This window comes from Aulonocara stuartgranti (genome assembly GCF_965226115.1).
Source record: "Aulonocara stuartgranti genome assembly, chromosome: 3".
Classification (NCBI taxonomy): Eukaryota; Metazoa; Chordata; class Actinopteri; order Cichliformes; family Cichlidae; genus Aulonocara; species Aulonocara stuartgranti.
The window spans coordinates 73,398,379-73,411,207 of NC_138941.1; the positions used below are offsets into that span (position 1 = coordinate 73,398,379).

At 48.5% G+C, this 12,829-nt stretch overlaps 1 long non-coding RNA gene across 1 annotated transcript; it reads right to left on the minus strand.

Moving 5' to 3' along the window:
- Positions 1-9,053: 9,053 nt before the first annotated feature.
- LOC309703754 lies at positions 9,054-9,896 on the minus strand. Its single transcript, XR_014276019.1, has 3 exons — positions 9,699-9,896; positions 9,474-9,625; positions 9,054-9,389 (listed from the first exon to the last, which is right to left on the minus strand). It is a non-coding gene; the product is annotated as an uncharacterized lncRNA (long non-coding RNA).
- Positions 9,897-12,829: the final 2,933 nt, after the last annotated feature.

The following is a 12,829-nucleotide window of genomic DNA, read 5'->3' on the forward strand; positions in this document are numbered from 1 at the left end:
ACTTACGATGAAAATGTAAAAAAAATCTTGTTCATGACCTGTGTAGTATGTTAACACTATTGGAAGTAAAATTAACTTGAACTCCAATTTTGAAAACACAACTTTCTTTCTTTTTAAAGCTGACTTGTATTATGAGTATGAGTCTGCGGTCTGGGAGAGAGTCCTGTAACTCTCTGTCTGAAAAATACAGTAAATAATGTCCAATGTTGAGCAATTAATTATATAGTTACTTCTTCAAAAAAGTTACTGAGTTATGCAAACAACAAAGTTTTTTGCAGCTGTTTATCTAAAAATAGAGCCAAGTCGTTTTTTTTAAAATAAACATTTCAAACTATTTACAGAACAATCAGCTGCTCTGCATGAAATCTGATGCCACACAAATTATTTGTGCCACTCCAAAAAATTATTTCTGTCCACTATGAAATAAAGGAGAACAACAGCCTAATACCTGCAGGCCTGACAACAGGAGACGTATCACTGCTGTAACCCCTGTAACATTCAGCAGTCGCCTCATTCTTCTGACACGCACAACAAAACTATATTGACTACACTACACACTAACTACACAAGATTTGCGCTAAATGTTGCAAATCTCTCACATCTCAGAACAACGCTATCATTCCTAAAACTTCAGTTTCTTAACAACTAGATGCCACGTTGCCATATCATTTTTGATTGGTCGACATGGTACATTTTTCCACCAATAGGAAAGGGTGGGGGGGTTTTTGGTTCTGTTTTTGCTCACAGGCGGAGGGTGCTTTTGAGCGCTTTCCTCATAAAACACCGTTTTTACCGTTTCTTTCCGCAGTAAATATAAACAACGACAGTATTCAGGAAGAAACCCAAACATTGCATATATTTTTATCACAACTCTGGTTTTACGTGGCCTATCAACACAATTTAAAAACTGGTATAAAGTCCACACTGTTTCCGTCAATTGCTCACATCTCCAATGGTTGTACACGTTGTCATTAACTCACTTCACTCCACATCAGCCACACTGCTTTGCTAGCTAAAACACCGGTGTCGGCACATAAGGACACTGTCAGCTGCTGTGTCCTAAAACGTCGGCTGCATCCTCCGCAGGCCGCATTTGAAAGCCGATTATGTCACAGCCATGCGACGAAGGCTGTCCCAATTCATCGACTCCTTCAAATGCGGCCGACAAATGCGTCCTTCATTTCCCCGAATTTGAAGGATGGGTTGGGTGTGTCCTTCGTGGCCCACCATATCCCAGAATTCATAGCACGGCCCAGCCAAATTTCAGCTGCCAACAACTGCTACTAAGTTTTAAAATTAGTCTTATTAATCTTTCTGGGTCACAAAATAAACTTTTAACATATTTTCAGGCGAGAAAGTATCTGTGTAAACATCAAATATCTGCTTGGTTTATCAAGACATCGCATATTTGCAAAAGTGCGCCGACATTTTCGGAGATGTCTGTTACCCACCCACTCGATAGCAAGCCGGGGGGGGGGGGGGTTTCAATGGTCACTCCAGCCGGCGAGAGCAGTGGACTCCCGGCTTCATCATTTTCAGACCCCCGCTTTCGCTACTCAGGTTAAACATGATATATAAGTCACTTAAAAATTTAATTGTTTGCCTATTTTCTGTGTTTTATTTGTTCCGGAGTAAATCGGTTTGGCTGAGATCGAAGTTATTAGATTATCAGATTAAATAAAACTTTATTAATCCATCGGGTGGGTTCCTCCGGGATTTTCACACAGCTGAATAAACGTCAAACAGAAAACTGATTAAACCGAAGTGTGAGATGGTCGATAATTTACGCCAGTGTCCTGTTATATTTTAGATAGCAAGGAGCAGATGGCCGTGTTTATTAAACTCAACCGAGACAGCGGTGACGCAAATCTGAAGGCTAGACCGTCCCATTTCACAGCGTCGCACTTCCGGCCTACTCTGTCTTTGAAGAACCCGGCCCACGTAGAGCGCGAAGGCCGGGTCCTCTGAAGGATGCAGCTGACGTTTTGGGACACAGCTATAGCCTGTCAGCTACGTTGATTAGCTGCGTATATACGAATGTGAATCGCTTCATTGGCTGGACTATGGGATAAGGTGGCATCGTTCTAATCCCATACGGGAGCAGCCAGTAGTGATGTGCGATACCACTGATTTCCTTTCCGATCCTATACCAAGTGTAAGAGCCAATTAAAGGTTAATTAGGTAAGGTAAGGTAACTTTATTTATACCTAAAGGCAAGGTAAATTTGCTTTACAGAAAAATGACAGCATTTGACATCCCTTTAAAAACACACATACCTAGTAAATATATAAAACTCACTGTGACACATACTTTAATATTTCGAATCAAAAACAGTTCTTATTTAATTCAGTGACAGCAACGGGGACAAAGCTATTTTTATAACGCTTTGTCCTGCATCTCGGAAATAGAAACCTCCGTCCTGAGGGAAGAAGCTGAAATTCACCCCTTAGAGGATGGGAACCATTATTAAGGATTGATAAAGCCATCCTCTGTACCTGCTTAGAGTACAGGGAGGCTAAACAAGACTGTGGCTCACCTATCAGACGACTGGACCATCTCACTATCTGATTTAGAGAGTTTTTCTCTGTGACAGAGGTCTGACCAAACCATGCCACCTAATTTTATTGGTACTGGTAAAATGATTAGAGGAGAAATATATATGTTTGATGTTAAGAATATAATTCTAGTTGATTTTAAAATACTGTTTGTTAAATGTATAGAATAGAGAAGTGCAACATTCTAAAGCGCTTTTTAGTATTTTGAGCTTCCGGCGCACTGTAGTTACGTAGTTGAGGAGTTGGATAAGCTGGAAGCGACACAGTTTTTTGACCGAGTCTTGCCATGTAAACTAAAAGTGTCAATAAACATATTGTTTGCAAGAAGGATACTTGGACTTGCTCGCGTTTCAATGCATGTTGCCGGACTGACTCCTAACGGCGGTACAGAAGAGTGAAATAGGGACGGAGTGCCGCCGCTACACCAAGTAATATTCATGGTGGTATCGACGATACTGATCCGATACCGATTTGGATGCACACAAACGGTGAGAGAGAGTCCAGCGTTGAAACACTCTCATTTCTAACAGTCCAAGTGGTACTACAGCGATCATAGATGAAATCAAGCCCAACAAGCTTCATATCGTCTGGAAACGCAGTCTGCGTTCCAGCTGAAACTGAGCGAGGGAGCGATGAAATGCAGCCACTCTGTGCTCTGACAAACGTGCGCGGCTGGAAAGCGAGCATATTTCCAAACCGAGAAAAGTAATCTGCTCCCTTGGGATTACCCTCCTCCCCCTTTTGCGAGTGTGGACGCTTCAAATAAATTAGCGAGCTCTTTTGAAAGTTCACAGAGAATCTGATCAGAATCAGAATACTTTATTGATCCCTAGGGGAATTTTTTTTTTTTTTTACTGTGCTCCATTAAATACAAGTCAGAAAATAAAGAATACGTAAGAAAACAGAGTTAATCTAAGAGAAAAAGCAGGAGCGACTGCAACAGGCTGCATGCTGGTTGGCACATGCGCACTGAACCCCAGTGTCTGAATATGTGACAGAACCAGTGACAGCTGTGTCTCCGCCTGCTCTCTGGAGCAAGCTACAAGAGCCCAGTCATCTAGGTAGGCTAAGATGCGGATGCCTGTCTCTCTCAGGGGTGCTAGCGCTGCCTTGGTACATATCGTAAAGGTGAGGAGCGAGCGACAGCCTGAACGGCAGCACTAGGTATTCGTAGGCTACGCCCTCGAATGCAAACCTCAGAAACTGCCTGTGTTTCGGGTGTATAGCTACATGAAAATAAGCATCTGCAAGATCGATTGTTGCAAACCAATCTCCCGGGCTGACCGCATTCAAGAGCTGTCTGAGTGTTAGCATCATGAACCTGTACGTTCGTAGATACGTGTTCAAGACTCGCAGGTCGAGGACGGGACGATGCCCTGCCCCTTTTTTCGGAACAACAAAATAACGGCTGTACCAACCTTTGTCTGTCTCCGAAGCGGGGACCACTCGTATTGCTCTTTTCTGCAATAGCGCCTTTATTTCCTCTCTGAGTATCATGGCCACCTCGGTGTTGAAAGTCGTCTTTACGACTCTTTGGAAACGAGGTGGATTGACCTGGAACTGCAACCAGTGACCCATGGCAATGGTTTGCAGCACACACGGAGAGGGTGCGCGAGTGCACCACTGAGGGAAGTGAGCAGCGTGCCGGCTGACCTGCAGCACCGTCGGCGGGGCGTTGTCTCCCCCCAGTGTGTCTGCAGGGGACAGCATCACCTGCCTGACCTAACTCATTCTGCCTGCAGACTGAGCATTTGTGACTGTTTGAGAATAAACAACACTCTTTATCGATTGTAACATGGAAACATGTTGTCATGCGCCGTGCCGCGCGTGCACAAAAGGATCCAGACGCAGACTCAGCGCTAACAGAAAAAGACACTTTATTATAATAACGAAAGGCGACCAACTAGGGAGCAAAACGAGGAACTAAAAACCCGGGGAAACAATGACATGAGGAAGCCGGGATCGGGACCATGAGAGGCTGCAATAGAAAGGGGAGAGGATTACTAGAGAGTCGGGAAGTGGGGAAAACACATCAGGACTGAGTCAGAGTAGGGGGGCTTACGATAGAGCAGGACAGTGGGAGCTCGGGAGGGAAGTGTGGCAGTCCGTGAGCAGGAAGTCCGTGGGAATAGCGAATGGGCCAGATGATGCACCGAGTGATCCAGTTGAGCCGGAGGACAGGCAGGTGGCAGACGCCGGACGCCGGGTCGAAACCTGGACACAAGTAGGCGGATTAAACACAGTTCCAACCAGAAGTGAACGCACGCTTTCGTGGAAGTCTAGTTACCACTGTGAGGTGAGTAACGGACTGGCGTGGAGCATCCGTCAGCGCCGGGTCAAGTAGCTCTTCATGTAACCACCGCGATGGAGAGCAGGTTTATGGCCCAGCCCGGGGGTGTGGCTACCCGAGCATCATGCATTCCACAGGCACAGGACCACGGACCATGACAGTGGCCCCCCCTCAAGGGTCGCCCCCAGGCGACCGACCGGACTGCGGCCTGCAGAGAGAAGCACGGAAGTCAGCGACGAGGGACGGATCCAGAATGAAGGAACGCGGAACCCAGAGGCGGTACTCAGGACCGTACCCCTCCCAGTCCACTAGGAACTGCCACCCCCGCCCACGCCGGCGCTCAGCCATGATCCGCCGGACCGTATAGGCCGGGTGACCGGCGATAAGCCGGGCGGGAGGAGGGGACTCGGACGGAGGGCACAACGGGCTGCGGCGGACAGGTTTGACCTGGGAAACGTGGAACGTGGGATGTATGCGCCAGGAAACAGGGAGCTTGAGCCGAACTGCCGCTGAGTTAACAACCAGTTTTCGGGATGTCACGTGCAGCGAAACGTTTTTGGCAGCTAGCCAGACCCTCTGCCCCGACCGATATTCGGGGGGTGGGGGTTCGACAGCGGTTGGCATGGCGTGTGTGCTGTTCCTTCGTCCGCAGGAGAGCTTGGCGGACCCTGAGCCAGACCCGCTGGCAGCGCCGGAGATGATGCCGTGCAGAGGGGACTGCAAGATCGAGTTCATTTTCAGGGAAAAGTGGAGGCTGGTAACCGAGGGAAGCTTCGAACGGGGACAAACCAGTGGCAGACGAGGTAAGTGAGTTATGTGCGTATTCCACCCAGGGTAGATAGGTGACTCAGGAGGTGGGGTTTTGGGACGCTACGCAGCGTAGCGCAGCCTCAAGCTCCTGGTTAAGCCGCTCAGTCTGGCCATTAGATTGCGGATGGAAACCCGAGCTTAAACTAACTCTTGCGCCCAGAATGGAACAAAAGGTCCTCCATACTTGTGAAGTAAACTGCGGGCCTCGGTCTGAGACGATGTCAAGGGGAATACCATGGAGCCGGAACACGTTCTCAATTAGGGCTTGGGCTGTGTCAGAGGCGGAGGGTAGTTTTGTTAGCGGGACGAAGTGAGCGGCTTTGGAGAACCGGTCGATGATGGTGAGGATGACGCTCTTTCCCGAGGAACGAGGAAGACACGTAACGAAATCTAATGAAATATGAGACCAAGGCCGGTGAGGAGTGCTGAGCGGGTGGAGCAGGCCCGCTGGGTGCTTAGTGGATAGTTTATTGCGGGCGCAAACAGCGCAGGCAGCCACGTACTCCCTCGCATCTTTTCTTAAAGTCTTCCACCAGAAATATCGTTTGAGGAGATCAATGGTTCTACTCACGCCAGGGTGACATGAAAATCGTGCAGTGTGGATCCAATGAATTACCGCTCCACGGGCGGCAGCGGGGACAAAACGCCATCCAGGCGGTCCGGTACCTGGGTCATGGTCGCCCGGGAGGACCTGGCGGATAACCTCCTCAACATCCCAGGAGAGGGCGCCCACCACACAGGTTGGGGGGAGAATGGTGGTTGGTGACGATGTTTCCGTGTCTGGGGAGTACTGACGGGAGAGCGCATCTGGCTTGACATTCCGTGAACCTGGGCGATACGAGAGAGTGAAGTTAAAGCGGGTAAAAAACAGAGACCAGCGGGCTTGTCGGGAGTTTAACCTTTTAGCAGTCCTCAGAAAAATCAGATTCTTATGGTTCGTCCATATGAGAAAAGGCTCCCTCCAGCCAGTGGCGCCACTCCTCCAAAGCAAGTTTTATGGCCAAGAGCTCCCTATTGCCTACGTCATGATTTCTTTCAGTAGGAGTGAGCCGGCGAGAGAAGTAGGCGCACGGCTGGAGCTTACCTTGAGGCCCAGACCACTGAGAGAGAACAGCCTCGACTCTCATGTCGGACGCGTCCACCTCAACGATGAATTGTTTGGTGGTGTCGGGGTGGAGTAGAATGGGTGCCGAAGTAAACAATTCTTTTAATTTAGTGAATGCTGTGTGGGCCTCTGGGGGCCAGGTGAAAGTTACCTTAGAAGAAGTGAGGCGAGTGAGGGGCGCGGCGACGTGGCTGTAGTTTCGGATGAAGCGTCGGTAGAAGTTTGCAAACCTGAGAAAGCCTTGAAGCTTCTTCCGCGAATCCGGGACTGGCCACTCCAGAACTGCCTTGATCTTAGCTGGGTCCGTCTTCACCTGCCCTCCTGCTAAGATATAGCCCAAAAAGGAAACTGATGAGGCTTGGAAGTCGCATTTCTCTGCTTTGGCAAACAGTCTGTTCTCCAGTAACCGTTGCAGGACGCTCCGGACGTGAATGCGATGCTCCTCCATGGTCCTGGAAAAAACGAGGATGTCATCCAAGTATACAAAAACAAACACGTTCAGGAAGTCTCGGAGCACACTAGAGTTTGAAAAACTGCAGGGGCATTTGTTAAGCCGAATGGCATAACCAAATACTCAAAGTGGCCCAGTGGTGTGTTAAAAGCGGTCTTCCACTCATCCCCCTCCCTTATCCGGACCAGATGGTACGCGTTTCGCAGATCCAGTTTCGTGAAAACGGTGGCTTCCTGGAGAGATCCAAAGGCAGAGTTAATCAGCGGAAGAGGGTATTTGTTCTTTACAGTGATGTCATTTAAGCCCCGGTAATCAATGGTAATCAACCGTCCTTTTTCCCCACGAAGAAGAAGCCTGCAGTTACAGGGGAAGAAGAGGGTCGAATAATACTGGCCGCGAGTGATAATTGGATATAGTTTTCCATCGACACCCTCTCAAAGCGAGACAGGTTGTACAACCGGCTGGAGGGCAGCGGGGCACCAGGTAGCAGGTCAATGGCGCAGTCATAGGGGCGGTGAGGTGGCAGAGAGCAAGCCTTGTCCTTGTTAAACACTTCCTGTAAGTCATGGTACTCGGGTGGGATGGAGGAAAGGTCATGTGCTTGTGTAACAAGTGGGGTCAGGTTAGCTGGTGCAGCAGGAACTGCTGATCTCAGGCAATTAGCTAGGCAGAACAAACTCCAACTGGCGATCTTGCTCCCTGCCCAATCAATGTGGGGATTATGTCTTTGCAGCCACGGGTAACCTAACACGAGCGCGGTGTCGGGAGACGGGAAGGTAAAGAATGAAAGTGATTCGTTATGATTCCTGGAAGTGATTACTTTCACAGGCGCAGTCTGATGGGTGATGTAAGCAAACACTTGTTTATTCAGCGCTGACGCAGGGAGGGGAGGTTCCAACAGAGTGAGTGGTACTTCCAGCTCTTTAGCCAGCTTCTCATCTATGAGATTTTGCTCCGCCCCAGAATCCACTAATGCGCTGCATGTAACAGTCTTTTTGTTGGTTACTATGGCAACGGACACAACTAATCGGGGTCTAATAGCATTTAATGGGCTGCCCACCCGTATCCCCGAACCTACCGGTGAGCTGGTCCATTTGGGCGAACCGGGCAGCTGGCGATGCGGTGTCCCGGCTTCCCACAGTATAAGCAGTCCCCGGCCCGAAAACGGCGTTCCCTTTCCTCCGGCGAGAGCCGAGAGCGCCCGATCTGCATCGGCTCCGGCGGAGACAGTGAGCGAGCGCACGCCGCTGGAGAGCTAAATGGGGGCAGGGGGGGGTGACACGCGAAGTTCTGGGTACAATACGGGTTTCGGTGGCTTGGACTGCCGTTCAGCCTCTCTCTCCCGTAGACGCTTATCAATTCTACGGGCGAGTGACACCAAATCCTTGAATGATTTAGCTGCCTCGTGAAACGCGAGCTGATCTTTCATCTGATCGTTCAGGGAGCGTAGGAAAATGCCCCTTAGGGCCGAATCGGGCCAGCCAACAGCGGCTGCCACTGTGCGAAACTCCACTAAATACTCCGCAACACTACACCGGCCCTGGCAGAGCGCCACTAGCTTTTGAGCAGCATCATCCTCGGAAACTGGCGGGGAGAAAGTTGCTTTGAATTCTTCGAGGAAGTCATCGAAGTCGCAACTCTGTATCGAGTTAAAAGATACATAGGCTTCAGCCCACGCCAACGCCCTTCCACCCAGCAGTCCCACAAAGTGGGAAATCTTGGCCGCGTCAGTGGGGAAGGCGAGTGGCGAGCGACTGAAGAAAAGGGTACACTGAAAAAGGAAACCCCACACTGGTCCAATTCGCCGTGGAAACACAACGTCACACAACGGTATGCCGGGGTCGGGCTGTTTAGCGTGCATTTCTCCCCGTTTCCCGCTAAGCTCTTGATACTGATCCTGAAGTAAGAGAAGCAACTGATCGTGTTGGCCGAGCATGGCACCCTGCTTATTAATAGCTGAACGTATTGGGTCTGCTGGATCCATTCTGGCCAGTCCGTACTGTCATGCGCCGCGCCGCGCGTGCACAAAAGGATCCAGTCGCAGACTCAGTGCTAACAGAAAAAGACACTTTATTATAATAATGAAAGGCGACCCGGGAAAACTAGGGAGCAAAACGAGGAACTAAAAACCCGGGGAAAAAAATGACACGAGGAAGCCGGGATCGGGACCGTGGGAGGCTGCAATAGAAAGGGGAGAGGATTAGTAGGGAGCCGGGAAGCGGGGAAAACACATCAGGACTGAGTCAGAGTAGGGGGGCTTACGATAGAGCAGGACAGTGGGAGCTCGGGAGGGAAGTGTGGCAGTCCGTGAGCAGGAAGTCCGTGGGAATAGCGAATGGGCCAGATGATGCACCGAGTGATCCAGTTGAGCCGGAGGACAGGCAGGTGGCAGACGCCGGATGCTGGGTCGAAACCTGGACACAAGTAGGCGGATTAAACACAGTTCCAACCAGAAGTGAACGCACGCTTTCGGGGAAGTCTAGTTACTACTGTGAGGTGAGTAACGGACTGGCGTGGAGCATCCGTCAGCGCCGGGTTAAGTAGCTCTTCATGTAATCACCGCGATGGAGAGCAGATGTGTCGGTGATGGCCCAGCCCGGGGGTGTGGCTACCCGAGCATCACGCATTTCGCAGGCACAGGACCACGGACCATGACACATGTACATTCATACATTTTGTTGGAGGCACCTTTTCTGGGACACAACAATGAAAAACAGCGGGAACACTCGATGTGGTCACCTGAACATTTAGCACACCTGAACAGAGGGTTACCTGAGGCATTTTGTGTGCAGATGTTTTGTGCTTGGGAGACATTGTTAGGAAAGTGCAACACCTTCTGGGGCTGACAACCTGAACAGAACTTAAGCGGCACCTCTTGTGCGGCAACAGAGGGGTAAAAACAGCGTCTCCCTGCTGCTAGACCCCCTCTCCACTCTAAGCCACAGCTAGGAGGGCTGAAGCTTCTTCCTCCTGGACGTCAGGTCCCGCCGGGGGCCCGAGGGTGGGCCTTTGCTCCAGGCTGACTGGCGTGGAGCTCGGGCCGGAGGATGTGCTCTCGCTGGTGGCACACCCACTTCAGCAGTGGGCGCTGGTCTCTTGCCAGTCATTAGAGGAGTGGCGGGCCTGTGAGAGCTGGCTGCGGGCTTGGGCTGACGTCTGGGGATGATGTCGCGCAGAGCTTCCATCTGCTGAAGCCCGTCAGCGCTCCTGCATGGTTCCGGCTCGTCATCGGCTAACCCGTCAACATATTCCATGTGGTCAGCCCAGCTAATTGCAGGGACATCGACCGGAAAATCCTCGTCTTTGGACTCAGAGAAAGCTGGGGCTCCAGACTCGGAAAGGTGAGGGTCTTGCCTTGCGACAGCCGAGCGTCCCAGCACTTTTTCCACAAATGTCACCCGTCTTTCCAGGGTCGAGCGCCGGAACTGGCGACAAAACGCACAGGCTTCGGGCTCCGTCAACGCTCTCCGAGCATTGACGATCCCCAGGCAGACAGGGCAGGCATTGTGCTAGTTGCTGTCGTGCAAAGAGAAAGGGCATCCCTGAGGACAGGGGCGATCAGAAGATTTCTGCTTTGCTCGCTTCGGTTTGAAGTCCATAACAAAACACAAAGCAAAACACTGCACGGGAAAAACTTGAAATAAGCGCTCCACGGGCAGCCTACACACCAACTGCGCGGTGGAGGCTAACACCAACAGGGGCAGTTAAGCAAAGTTCAAGTCTGCAGACAACGGAGCTAACTAGCAGCAGTTAGCTAGCCCAACTCAGCAGAGGTGTTCTCGGCGAGTTGAAGAGCGTAAGAACTGAGGGATGACTGTGATGACAGTGGCTATATGTGTCATCACACGTCATCTGCCTTAAAGGCGTGAATAAAGGTTTCTTCAGCCAGGACACGTGAAGGAGCGTGATATCCCATATATATTAGAGATGGCACGATACCACTTTTTATGTCCGATACCGATATCATAAATTTGGATATCTGCTTCCAATACCGATATGAATCCGATGTAGTGTTTTTTAATCAACAAAACTGTTTTTTTAAATATCTTGCTGCATTTTGTATAAGTTGTATAAGTTTAAAACAACAACACTACACTAAAGCTATTCTGTTATACCTGTATGCAAAAAAAAATATTTCATAGTTCAGCAATACTGATCAATCTAATAAACTTAAACCATCCTCCCTATTCTGGTATTTTAAAGAGTACTTAACGTAAATATTAAGCAACCTAACTAATAGGGTTCCAACTCCCAGCAACAACAAAAATAAATAAATAAAAAATAGGGAACCACCCCTCACGCTCCACCTCATGATGCTTAATCGACCTAATCAACCTTAAATTGATGCAGTGTGGAAAAAAAACGCACAGAAATCAATTATTTTACAAGAAATATTAAATAGATTCAACATCTTTCTTCAACAAAATTGCAGACTGCACAGATGGTACCTTCCCAAAGGAAAAAGTACTATAGCTTACTAGGGTATATATATTAGACTTAATAGTTACTATATACAGTAATTGACTTCTATTCATTTTACATCAAATTAAAACTTTGGGTGTCAGATAATTATTTATTAAAAGCTCGACATTTTAAACGAGAATAAGAAATAAAAGTATGTCTTTGTGCCCCCTTTTCCCTGTTAATATCTATCGGCCCCCCTGGCTAAACTTTGCTAGATCCGCCCCTGCACAGTTACCAGCGTCAGCTATGTAGAAAAAGATCCTGGTGTAGAAAGTAATATTAAATACATTCTAACAACAGCTTATCAAGCTTAAACGTGCTGCTGTTTTTTATCCACTGGTTTCCTCTTTCTGGTGCAAAGTGGACCAAAAACCAACAAGAGAGACGGACAGCCGATCAGCTGATCATTAAGCAGTTTCATGATTGAAGTAGCAGCAAGAAGAGGTAGTGCTTGTTAAGCTTAACGCAGGAATGCTTTACAAACATTCAGAGATGGACTTACACACTTGCTTTACTTCTCTCAGGGATGATTTTGTCGGAGATGAAATGGCGGTTTGCTAACGAAGCTCCAAAACTATCCAGACCACCGACAGGCCACAGCCGCTCTATCACGTGATGCATACTGCTCCGACCTGCTAACATTCTGAGGCGAGTTACGGCGTGTTGCAAGTTTTGTGAGGTGCTTTCATGATATTTAATGGATCGGATTACATTTTTTATTTTTCTCTGATATCCGATCCAGTAATTTAGGTCAGTATCGGACCGATATCGATACGTAATATCGGATCGGTCCATCTCTAATATTTATGTGTTATACCGAGTGAATCGACTGAAAGGTAACTGTCTGAACAAAGCTTTGTTATGTTACTTTTGCACTATGATGCACATGTTGTTATTACATGACTTAATAGAACTCCAGATATTCCAAATATTCCTTCATCACATCTTCTTTAATGTTAATATTTCATGTTTAATAGTAACAAACAACATTTCTGACTAAAATAATCAATGAATGAATGAAAGTGTGTTTCAGAGAATAAAGAGGAGGACTTAAAGTCAAAGGATAAATTCCATCTAGAAGTGTTGTTTGTATCAGACAGAATTTGATGTTGGTGTTGGTCTGATGGAAAAGTAGCTGCTGTTACATTAACTCG